Here is a 12,525-nt window from a genome sequence, read left to right on the forward strand (position 1 = left end):
TAATAAAAAAAATATTTATTTAAATTGTCAATTTTTAATAATATGTTTTATTTTATTTTATTTCTATTGGTTAAAAGGTAGGGAGAATGGGTAAAATTGTCAATTTATAAAAATGTAACTTTATATAAGCATACGAATGTGGATATCCACCTTTTTAAAAGTTAATCCACATTCCGAATAAGGGCATTGAATGAGAATCTAGATACTTTGATATCTGATTTTCATATGTGATTTGCAACCAAATATAAGAATTTTTTTTATAAGAAAAAATTCATTGCTATTGTGAAATTGTTTTACATTGATCAAGACATCTCTTGAAGACATAATTTGAGCATTAATATTTAAGAGATATAATTTTAAAGTAAAAATGCTTTGAAGCTACAATTTTTAGGAAGGCATTTACCAAATACTTTAACAATTTACCAACTCTATTTTAAATAAAAATATTGTGCAGAACTTCCCAACCTATGACAATCTATTTTTGTGAGCACAAAATAAATTTGATTCGGTGCTACAATTTTTCCAACTCTTCATTTGGAACAACGAAACCAAGTGCAAAGTAAATCTGAATAAGTAATTTTTAAAAAAAAATTATATCGTAATTCTTCTACAAATTTAACTAAGTAGGCGAAAGGTTGGCATGGCAGACAAGTTCTTGGCTCTTTGCATTGATAGCCCAAACTTCTCACTCATGTCCAAGTCATTAGGCAACATGCCACTAGGGAGTGCCCAATGAAAGCATTGCAATAATTGAGCTAGCACAGATTTAACGGTTGTAAGGCCTAAATGCATTCGAGGTCACCCTCTGTGACGAGACCCAAATGGGATAAGCTGGAAGTCACATCCTTTGAGGTCTATATTACTATTTATGAACCTTTTTGGGTTAAATTCTTCCACATTATTAGACCACACATAAGGATTTTGTCCAATAGTCCAAAATTTTATTATTATTCGTGATTTCTTGGAGACATAATATCCATGTGGGACAAGTAATGGTCCAAGAGGATGCAGTCTTAAGCTTTCCTTCACCACCATATTCAATTATGGTAATTTTAACAAATCTGTCTCCTTCACCATTCTATTCATTCCAACTACACGTTCTAGCTCTTCTGTACATGTTTCATCACTCATGGATACCTCAAGAGTTGAGAAAAGGTCCATGCAACCGCAGCAGCTATAGTATCATACGCACCTGAAATCATGTCTATTATGATAGCCTTGATATTTCACCAAACACATAAAAATCACGTTTTAGATAAAATAAACATGTTTTTTGGACCCAAAACGCTAAACCAAATGGTTATTATATATGTGATTCGAAAAGATTTGTTCACGTACGTGACGCATTCTATTATGCTTTGCTTTTTTAACTTTTGTGTGTGTGTGTGTGTATATATATATATATATATATATTGCAACCTGTGGATGATTATATCCTGTCGAGCATTAATATTTTGTAGTACTAAAAAATCATATTGCTATTTTTAACACCACAAAATGCCAAAATGTGGCTACATTGGTGGAGGCAAAGCCATATTTTTTGGCTTCACAATTATAATGCATGGCCAAAAGTAGCTGTGTACTATAGCTCATATGTAAAAAAATAATAATAATAATAATAAATAAAATTATTATATTATTGTGTTCACACTACTTTTTTATGAATTTTTTACAAATAGCTAAAAATATAAATCTATTGATGTTGGGTGTATTGTAAAATGAGTGTAAAATAGATAAAGTAGTTTTTTGTAAAGTCACATTACTAAATTTATGATTCCACCAATGTGGATGCAGCCATTACATAGGCCAGGTTGATAGCTTAGTGTTCTAGAAAGGATGCAGCCACATCTTTTAAAACAATAATAAAAGATGTAGAAATATAAAGAACAATGCTAGAACATAACAATTTACAAAAATTTTGCACAATTCATCACTTGGTGAGTTGCAAGTGATGGAAGTGTAGACTCACTTAAACGGTTAAACCTACTAGTTTTCCTCCGTCGCTCACTACTTATCATGTTAAATTGTAGCAAAAGTTTTGCAAATAATTGTGATCCTAGCATTTTTTAAATATAAAATACACAAAAAAACATCATGTTTATCTTATGCTATGAAAGCCTCAGAAATCAGAATATACATTTTTCTTTTTCTTTGTTTCTCTCAAGAATTATCACTTGCTCTACAATAATATTAATACTATACACTCTGTCACAAAGTGTAGATGATGAAGAAAAAATTGTGAGTTTACGTAATAGTAACAGACAACTAAGCACAACTTGCAACATAAAACACTTATGACAAAGTATGTGGAAAGCATATGGTACTAGTAGTATTGTTTACTCCATTAATATGTCTGCCATTCAAGTTAAAACTTCTGGATGGACCCAAATTTATGGAACCAGTTATTGGCATATATATATATATATATATATATATATATATATATATATATATGCGCTGTCAATTTCAAATAATGTAGTCTTGTGGAAGTGGGATAGGGTGGTAGAAGATAAGATTAGTTGATTACCTATCATAGTGTAAGGTTTTAATATAAGAAAAAAAAAGTAAAAGAATTGTTGAGAAAGGGACCAAAACAATAAAATACTAGAAAGAAGAAAACGGGAACTGTATTTATTTATTTATTTTGGAGGTGAAACAGAAGCTGTATTGGCCATGTGTTTTTCAAGGCGGCCATGTCCCTATGCAAGATTTTATGGAGAATTAAAATCTTAGATTTCATTAAGGATTCATTTGGATGGAGGAGAAGTAGAGTAGAGTTGGCTAAAAATAGATTAATTTTAGGTCAAATCTATTCTACTCTACTCTAATCTCTATCTTTTTCCTTCAATCCAAATGGACCATAAACATGTCTTGTTTTTCATATACCACAATCATAAATCTTAAATAGAAAATAATAATAATATATATATATATATATATATCACCAAAGGTAAGTAGAGTGGGTTCAAGTTGTGGGGGCTAACCTATCTAATATTTCTAAATAAGTTAAAAAAGAAAAATAATAATAATAGACAGGTTTTATCCCAAAAGAAAAAAAGACCAATTGGTCACTCCAACTAATCATAAAGATGTAAGACTCTGATAAAACCCCCGACAAGGTCAGGGCCTCCTCAATAAGCACCTTCAAGTCGAATCTAGTATCTTTACTTTGCCCAAATATCATTCTACATGTGGTTTCCTCAATAAGTTCGCAAACTTTCCCACTATGGTCCACAACCTCTTGCGCTGCCGCGGCTTTGTTAAGTGACTGGACCAATGATCATAACTCCTCTTTCTTCATAGGTGCAAATGACTATTTTTAAAGCACTAAGAAGTTGCAACGTACATAGTTTCCTAATGTTGCGCCAATATGGACCATACTCAGTGAAAGTCATGCCCTTGGTACCATAAGACATGTACTCAGAGGCTTGGAGTTTAGTTCGGCTAGCAAAAATGGTGTCATGGGTCTTTAAAATAGCTCAGTAGCTTGAGGAGATGAGACCACAATAGTTGGTACATGACCAAGCCGCAATGACATGATAGGCCCTTTTTTTTTTTTGCTAAGTTTTGGAGGGCACGGTGTGGGAGACACCTAGCATGTGAAGGTTACCTATAATTGGTAAGGCACGAGGACCAGGTGGCAGTTCAGGCGCATTTTTGGATCATGTTAAAAAGTGTTCTTAGGGCAATTATTAATAAACCATGTTAAGAAAGTTTTAACACAATTTTTATGGGAAATATAAAAATATGACAGAAAAATTAATTTATTTATTATTTTCCCATAAAATATTTCTAAAAAAAGTTCCTAAATCAATTCTCTTGGGCATTCATTAACAATTCTCTTAATTTATAAACTCTTGTGAGAGTGGAAAATGACTAATTTGTCTTTTCATTAAAAATAAATAAATACTCCATTCATCTTAATTTATTTGTCCTGTTTCAAAAATCCAACTTTTTAAAGGAATATCATTTATTGTTTTGTCTATTATATAAAAAGATATAAATTTCCAAAACTACCTTTAAATAATTTTATCAAAAAATTCAAATACTAAAACTCTGAAATGATTTTGGAAATAAAGTAGGGCACAATAAGAACATTAGTAAATTAATGAGTTTTAATTTTAGAAACAAGACAATATTTTGGGACATCCCAAAATGGAATAAAGGACAAACAAATTGGGACAGAGGGAGTAGTAGAATCAGAACTCTAGGGTAGCAATATAAACTCGCGTATAATTGTAGGGCAAAAAATTCAACAAAAATGCCAGCAAATTGTCATCTCACTCGAGCTCGCTAGTCGGCAATCACCTGATTTGAAATCATAGCTTACACAAAAACCAAATCACTTCTCTCACTCCTAAGATAAAATTTAAAAAGCAAATGATCACATTACATATACCTAAAATTTTTATTGAAAATAAAAATAGTAATTGATTTTTCACAAATTTTTATATTTTCCATAAAAGTGATATCAAATTTTTAAAAAAAATAGTCCATTAAAAAGTGTCCTAAAGGTACCCTTCAACCAAACTCTATTCTAAAATATGAAAGTCAGGTTTGTACTTCTAGGCAGGCCCAACCATTAGTCGAGTTAGGCAATTGCCTAAGGTCCAAGCTCCCAATCCCCAAATTTTAAACAATAAATATATATTAATTAAAATCAAAATTTTAACTATTAAAAATTATATTTTTAATAAAATAAAAATATATAAATAAACGCTATTGCTAGAAATACTATAAATTTTGACATGTCACAAATCACAAAAAAAAATTAATATTGACACTCATCTATATATACAATAAAACCGAAGTATTTGACTTTTTATTAACTTTATGAAAGCTTGCCACATAAGTTTTGAGGCTTTCACAATTTTTTACGTCATTATTTTATTTGTTTATTTATTTTATTTTTTAACTAAATTTGATTTAAAAACCCAAAGATCATACATGCATAGTTGTCAATATTGTATGATACGTAATACGTATCGTATCGTGTACAACAAATTTTGTATCGTAAGGGTGTATCATCTCATGAATCGTCCAATGCATAAGTGCATATTGTATAAATTATATCATATCGTTGAATAGTACAATATATAGACATGTGAGTTTAAAATTTGTTTCTCTATTAAAATTTGTCATTTTATTTGATTTAAACAAGTTCTTAGACTTTTTCTAACACAAAATAATTGGGATATATACTTAATTGAGTCCAATAAAATAACATGCCCAAGAGTATTTATTCCCCCTCTTCTCTTTCTCTTACAAAATTTGGACTATACTCTGACACTTCACTTTCATATTTGCAAATTTATTTTCTATGCTATGAATAATGTAATAAATGAAAATATAATTATTTTTATTTTGTTATTATTGCTAGAAGTCTAAGAAGCTAGAATGCTAAGAAAAAATATTAGAATTAAAAAATTAAAAAAAAACAAAAAAAAAACAAAGAAAGCGATAGTCAATGTTGAGGACTATGAAGAAAATGTCAATGAAAAAACAACTTTGCAAGATGATGAACATGATGATAACAATGACTTAAATGGAGTTAATTAGGCAAGATAATGAAAAAAAATTCTTATTTTGACTTGTATATCATGTATTATCACTTCTAAGTTTAGTCAATTTAAATGTGTATGTTATAAACATATGATTATGTGATTTATTTAGATAGCTTTGTTAAATATTATTACATAAAAGGAATGTCCAGTAATTACTATATTGGACATTAGTTGAACATATTTTGAATTTATAATGAATATACCTTTTTCATATGTATATTTATAATTTTTTATAATTTTATTAGGTGTTTGTGTATCTCACGGTACATGATACAATACGATACACAATACATAAAATTAAAAAATCAAGTTACGTTATGACAACTATGCTTGTGAGTTCTAATTAGCTCAACTGATAAAATTTCTTATGGTTGAATAAATTAAGATTTAAGATTCAATTCTTGCTTACACCAAAAACCGAATGATGTTTTAGTCTGATAATAAAAAGTTATTATCAGGAATAGACGTCATAAGTTGAAACTCTCTAAAAATATAAAATTATATAATTAAAAAAAAATATTATGCTTGCATGAACCACACTACCAGCGGCTCCACTCGTAAGATGAAAGTCATTGAATTATCGTGAATTTTCCTATGAAGAAGCACTATCGCTCAAAGATTTGTCTCTTAATACTAATAGCTCTCTTCACCCTTTTGGAGCAATGATATTGTGACAAGAATCAAGAAGGTTATGACACATAAAAGGCAAAGTTTTCCAGAATTTCAGATGGCTTAGCTAGGTTTTACAGTTTTCCATCTATTAAACCTACCACTCGACCTGTTTTAATGAGGTGTCCTTCACACAAACCCACTACAGACCCATATCTTAAAAGATCGGATCTATTATTGATTGAGCTAGTTTAGACCAGTCTAATTTTGTCAGGTTCAAGTAGGCTTGGACAATCCTAGTTGCAACTTTTGAGATATGTGGTGGAGAGAGGGATAATGTAAGTTATGAAACCCAGGGAGTAGAAAAGAGTAGGACACCTAGACGCAAGGATCATTAGTACGTATTTTGTTATTAAAAAAAAAATGGCATTATTGGAATTGGATACCACGAAACAGCTTTTTTTTTTTTTTTTTAATGAGCACCACGAAACAGCTTGATAAAGTTACTCTTATTTAAGTTACATATTATATTAATATATTACCCTTGTTAGAGCAAGCAATTTTAACATCAAAATACTAAAAAGCAAACTAATATTGTGGTGGTATATCTAAACTTTTTTGCAAATAGTGAGCAGTGAATAGCTATCTTTAGAGCAATCACATCAGTTCGGCTAAATTTTTTCGTCTATTTTACACTAACAACCTACTTTTTCTATTTTACAATACCACATTTACAAAACACCCACATCAGAATATCTATTATACATTTTAACTTATTTAAATAATATTTTTTTATTATCTTATTAATAAATATCTCTTCATTAATATATATTTTTTCCATCCCACAAGTCCCAACCGTGGCTCTCTCTCCCAATTGTCCTCTACTTCTACTTCTCTTGTTCTCCCTAAACTCTCTTCCTCACTCAAATCTCAAACCTAGATCAGTGGCAGTCAGCAACAACCTCGCGGTGGCAGATCAGCAGCAACCTGGTGGCGGCAGATCGGTAGCAACCTGGAGGAGCAAATCGGCGGCAGATCAGTGGCAGATCAGGGCAGATCAAATGGGTTTTTTGGTGGGTTTTTCATGTGGGTTTTTGTTCGATTTTTCATATAGGTTTTTCGTTGGGTTGGATTTAGTTTTAATTGATTTCAGTTTGGGTTTGGGATGAGTTTTTCTTCAGGTTTGGGTTGATTATGGTTGGCGGTGATGGGTTGCGGTGGTGCTGTTTAGCAATGTTGAGTTGTGGTGATGTGGGTGGTGGGTCTGTGTAGGTTGCACTGGTCCTGAGTTGTGGTGATTGAGTTGAAGAGAGAGAGAGTCAGGGGAAGAGAGAAATAGTATTAAAATAATATATAGAAGATTTACGGTAATTGTGCATATATGCACAGTTACTGTAGCTCTTGTGTATATATGCACAATTTTACACCAACTGATGTGGGTGTTTTTTTGATCAAATTGTGTAAAATCACTTACTTTTTGTATTTTACAAGATTATACAACCATTGATATCATTGCTCAAGCTCATTGTAGCTCCGAGGAAAAAAAACTATTGTTTATTTGGTGGTTGTGGCTAGTAAAGAAAAAAAAATGAAAAAAGATAAAGAAAGCTAACTCCAATGAATGCCACCAACAAGAAAGCTAAGTTTGCCGCCCTAGCCTTTCTAACCATTGGTTCCAGGATGACAACCAAAGACTAAAGCCCGATCCAAGCAAGATCATTGAGACGTCTACGCGTGGGGCCATTGCTGACGCCCCTTGCATTCCAAACAATTGCAATTGTGGAAATTTTGGAAATAGAGTGGAGTGGGGCTTAGCCCCAAGTTTGGATTGTGCCCTAGTAGTCGCGCTCTTACCCAGGTGCTGCCATTTGTTTGCCTTGTTCGGAGGCTCCGGTTTCAAATCTTTCTCAAAGATAGATAATTGTGGGTCCTGAGAGGAGCTATTGGATTCTTCATCATGATCATTGGAATGAAGAGGCTTTGAGGACCTTCCTTCTAAGGAGAAAGCGCGAACTTGTCTTTGTATGGCAACCACTAAAAAAAGATAGTGAACCTTCGGTTTATTGGATTCCGGGCCGGATGGATCCAGTGCATAATCCGTAGGGGGTCTTGATTATCAACAAAATTTCTGCCAACTAGTTTCTCTTCCTGCTGTCCCCGTGAGGCAAAGCTACCGCCGGTATTAGGGGCTTCGTTAACCGAAGGCTATTTCCAATAGCGAAATACTCTGGTTGTTGAAGAACAGGAGCTTGGGGATTGTTATCTAGTTCAAGCTCTTCGCCCCGAGGACCATCTTCAATGGTTTGCATGTAAGCAGCAGCAACATCTGAATCACAAGGGCTAACTTCAGTGGTAGAAGCCCTGACTTACTTAAAAGCTTCTGGATTGGTTGGGTCATTAGCATGAAAAAAAACCGGAGCATTATTTGCAGCTTCAGCCACACCAGCATTCACCTCAGTAGGTGCATTTTGAACAGTAGCCGCATTATCAGCAGCAGGCATTGTTTCAGTGGTAGGCGCTACCCGTATTGGTAGCATTGGTTCTTGGAACATAGGCCATTCTCGTTGTGCTGACTACTCAAAGAGACTCTTTAGGAGTCAAATTATCCGCTTCGGCTTGCCTCTGGAAGCTCTATTTTGATACCTTAGCGGACTACTTGTTTGAAGCTTTCAATATCTTGTTCTCAATGACCGGATCTCGCACTTCCTTCCCCACCCACCTACCCTCTTTACCAAGTAAATTTCCCTCAAATTCAATGAGACAAGTCCCTTCTTCGCTATGCGAGACTGGCAACAAACAAGGGTTGTTGCCTTTTAGTAGTCAGGAAATGAGACCTCGTCAACTACTTAGTTTTCTGGACAAAGAGAAAGCACAACAACCTTGATCTGCGGCTTTGAACCGATTGGAGGGAGTTCTAACGATCGTAGCGTAGGCCGAGCATTCTTCTCGATCCAATACAATTTTTGGATGCACTCTCGCCTTAAGTGGCTGAAACCTCTATGTGGAAAAGTTTCTTATTTCAAAATGAATGGCATTCTAGAAGCTCTCACTAAAACAAGGACTTCCTATACTATACTAACAGTAGAGTCAGTGGACATAGGGCATGTCCCCCTCCTGACGTTCCCCTAGCGGGTGAACTACCAATAGTGATTGAAGCTCCTTATACCAGTAAGAATAAAGAGAATATTTAATTGAAGTGGTAAAAAAATAGAACCATTGATGTTAAGTATATTGTAAAGTGTGATGTTAAAATAGATAAATAGTCTTTTGAGTTGCTAAAAACTAATGCAAATGCTCTTATATTCTTAATAAAAATTTTGTTAATTTATTATTATTATTATTATCATTTAACAGTCCGGATTTGAAAACCATATACAATAACAATAAGGCAAAAACTCATTTTGGCCTCTACATTTTGAAGTCACGGTCAATTTAGTCCCTACATTTTAGTAGCAATAAATTTGGTCCCTGTTATTTTTAAGTTGCAATCAATTTGGTCCCTACCATTTACTTACTAACGAAAAATGCCTACGTGGTAAATGGTTTGTATTGTTGGCGTACACATGGCTAAAATAATAATAATATAAAATGAATATTTAAATATTTAAAAAATCAACTAAGCAATTTTTTTTTTTTAAATCCATGTTAGATAAAAAAAAAAAAAAAAAATCCTTACCAGAATGGGAAATGGTAAGTTCTCTACTTATGGTTCCAATCATGGCATTCAAGTCTTGAGAAGTGATGGTTATGGGGACTTGGATCTAATTGAGAAGATTCACCAAGTTAATTCTAGCGGTGTTTGTATGAAGCTATGAGTTGTTAAGACATATGTGAATCATGTTAAGAACATATGTCATTTAGAATTAGCTAATCCTATGACAAAACACACTTTACTTATAATTGGGTAAATTTAGGATGTGTTTAATACTTCAATAAACAAGAGTTCAAGCCTAAGTATTGAAACCATGCAAATCTGTCTAAGAATCAAGTGAAGAAGTGTTGTATTTTAAAGCTCGACAGATAGCATCTATCAAGGTTTAAAAGGGATCTTCAGCCCGATGCTCGACAGCTGCTTAATAGATAACCTGTCTATCGAGAATTATGAAAATCAATTTTTCAAATCTGATTTCACCCATATCCATGTGTATGTGTTTAGGTTTTCTTTTCTCACAACTCTAGACATATATAAGGATTATTTTAAGGGCCGTCTCAGGGGCTACAACTAGATGAAACTTGATGCAAAGGTTTTGTTCAAGAAAATTGTGATCGAAGACAGAATTTGCCCTAGTTCATCTTTCTTTTGAAGAAACTGTTGCGTTTGTATGCCGTAGGGTTTGGTAACCAAGGAACTTCGTGATCTTCATCGTCTTAATGAACTGAAGAACTTTGTAGCTAACATCCTTCTCAAGTTAGTGTGTTAGTCACGTACTTGGATTCATGTAGAGGAGTAAGCCACATACTGGGATCCGCCCATCGATTGGTTAGTCACGTATGGAGAGCCTTGCATTGAAAATAAGAGATTGTCACTACAGAACAAGTCCAATTATATATTGGGGTAAGACTTCAACTGTAGGTTGGTATAAGGTACTGAGATTCCTTTACTTGTAACCGCTTGTTGTGATATTAGTGGATTTTTGGGAGTGGTGACCTTAAAATCACCCGGTGGGGTTTTTGCCTTGGAGGTTTTTCCCATTCGTAAACAAATCACCGTATCAACTTTATTTTCTACTGCATTTAACTTAGTTGGTGATTTGTTTGTGCCACCATGCTTATTGCATGTTAATTGAATTAATTAATTAACTTGGCTAATTAATTGGTTAATTTATCACAAGGGGTCAATACATTCCTGGCCTATCATGAGTAAATCCCATAAAGATATGTTTGCTTGTGTCTTCTGCAATTGTTTAAGAACCTCATCCTCTTCATTGGATGTTTGTTGGGCTACTTTTTTAAGGGCTTCTACCAAGTTATCTATTTCTAAATGTGGAGGTCTGAAGTGTCTCCCCCCCTCCCCCCTTATGATGTGGGTAATTTTTATGAGTCTCTTGGTTCAGCATCTTAGGGTTTGAAGTGTATCCCCTCATATGTGGGTGTTAGGTCATCTAAGTAGGATTTGAAGTGTATTCCCTTGATATGTGGGTGTTAAGTCATCTGAGTGTGGTTTGAAGTATCTCTCCCCATAAGTGGGTGTTAGATGATTTGGGATTTCAAAATGATGTAGGGTAGGTTTTTTTTTTTTTTTTTTGGATTGGAACATGTGATATCTATACTACTATTTAAGGGGCTACCTCTATTTGGACTAGATTTTTTTTTTTTGTTCCAAAATACTCATACACCCCTAGGTTTAAGTAGAGAAAAAACTAAAGGATAGTCCGGTAAAAATACATGTTTAACTTGCACTAAAACATTGCCTACAAAATAGGAACACTCTTCCACTAACTCACTTCTTCAAAGTAATTAGACGTTTATTGTTTTTTTTTTAAATAGAAAAATAAGTTAAACAACCCACATTTGCTACTATTTTTTTCCTTTGAAAAAAAACCCATGTTTATCCAAAAAAAATAAAAAACAAAATATCAACAAAAAAAAAACTACTAGTAGTTATTAAAATAAAATAAAATAAAGTCTTAACAATTAAAAAAAAATTATTATGATAAATGAAAATTATTAACTTAACCAAAAAAAAAAAATCCTCAATATAAAATCCACTCGGTCAGATTTATTCCTTAAAACTTTGTTTTAAGTCATTTGATTTTGAGTGTTGTGTAGTTACTTCAGTTTTCTCCGAAAGAATCCCGTATTTTTTTTCTCTACGACCAAAAATAGAAAGAATAAAAAAATTTGAAAAGCAAAGACACCCAATAGCCATAGAGCCATAGCCATGGAAGACCTAGTCAAGGAACAGACCCAGACTCCACTTCCTGGTATTCAACAACAACACCCTCTCTCTTTCTCTGTATTTTTTTTTTTTTTTTTGGGTATTGAAGTTGTGGTGTTGTATGTTTGTTTGAGGAGACATTGCAGGATCGGGGAAACCGAAGCTTCAACATTACCCATTGCGTTCAGGGACTAAACTCAAGGAAGAAAAGCCACTAGCCCCTGAATTATCAAACCCTTCTTCTACTTCTGTATCTAAGCCACTGTACAATTTACATACTGTTACTCTCATTCTTCATTTTTTGATGTTGTTTGGTATTGGATTTTTTTTTTATATGACTTAGAATATATATAGTATTCATTTTCTATACTTCACTGGGGGAAAAAAAGAAGAAGGATAGATTAGATATGCCTACAAACATTGGAATGAATTCAATACTAATAATAAAAATGAATAGATATGGAATTATAACAA

At 33.1% G+C, this 12,525-nt stretch overlaps 2 pseudogenes; both read right to left on the reverse strand.

Moving 5' to 3' along the window:
* Positions 1 to 615: 615 nt before the first annotated feature.
* Positions 616 to 1,223, reverse strand: LOC142632699 (cytochrome P450 CYP736A12-like; annotated as a pseudogene).
* Positions 1,224 to 2,639: 1,416 nt separating this feature from the next.
* LOC142632700 (cytochrome P450 CYP736A12-like) overlaps positions 2,640 to 12,525 on the reverse strand; it is a 31,212-nt pseudogene continuing 21,326 nt past the window's right edge.

The sequence above is a fragment of the Castanea sativa genome, chromosome 4 (genome assembly GCF_040712315.1).
Source record: "Castanea sativa cultivar Marrone di Chiusa Pesio chromosome 4, ASM4071231v1".
NCBI classification, from domain to species: domain Eukaryota; kingdom Viridiplantae; phylum Streptophyta; class Magnoliopsida; order Fagales; family Fagaceae; genus Castanea; species Castanea sativa.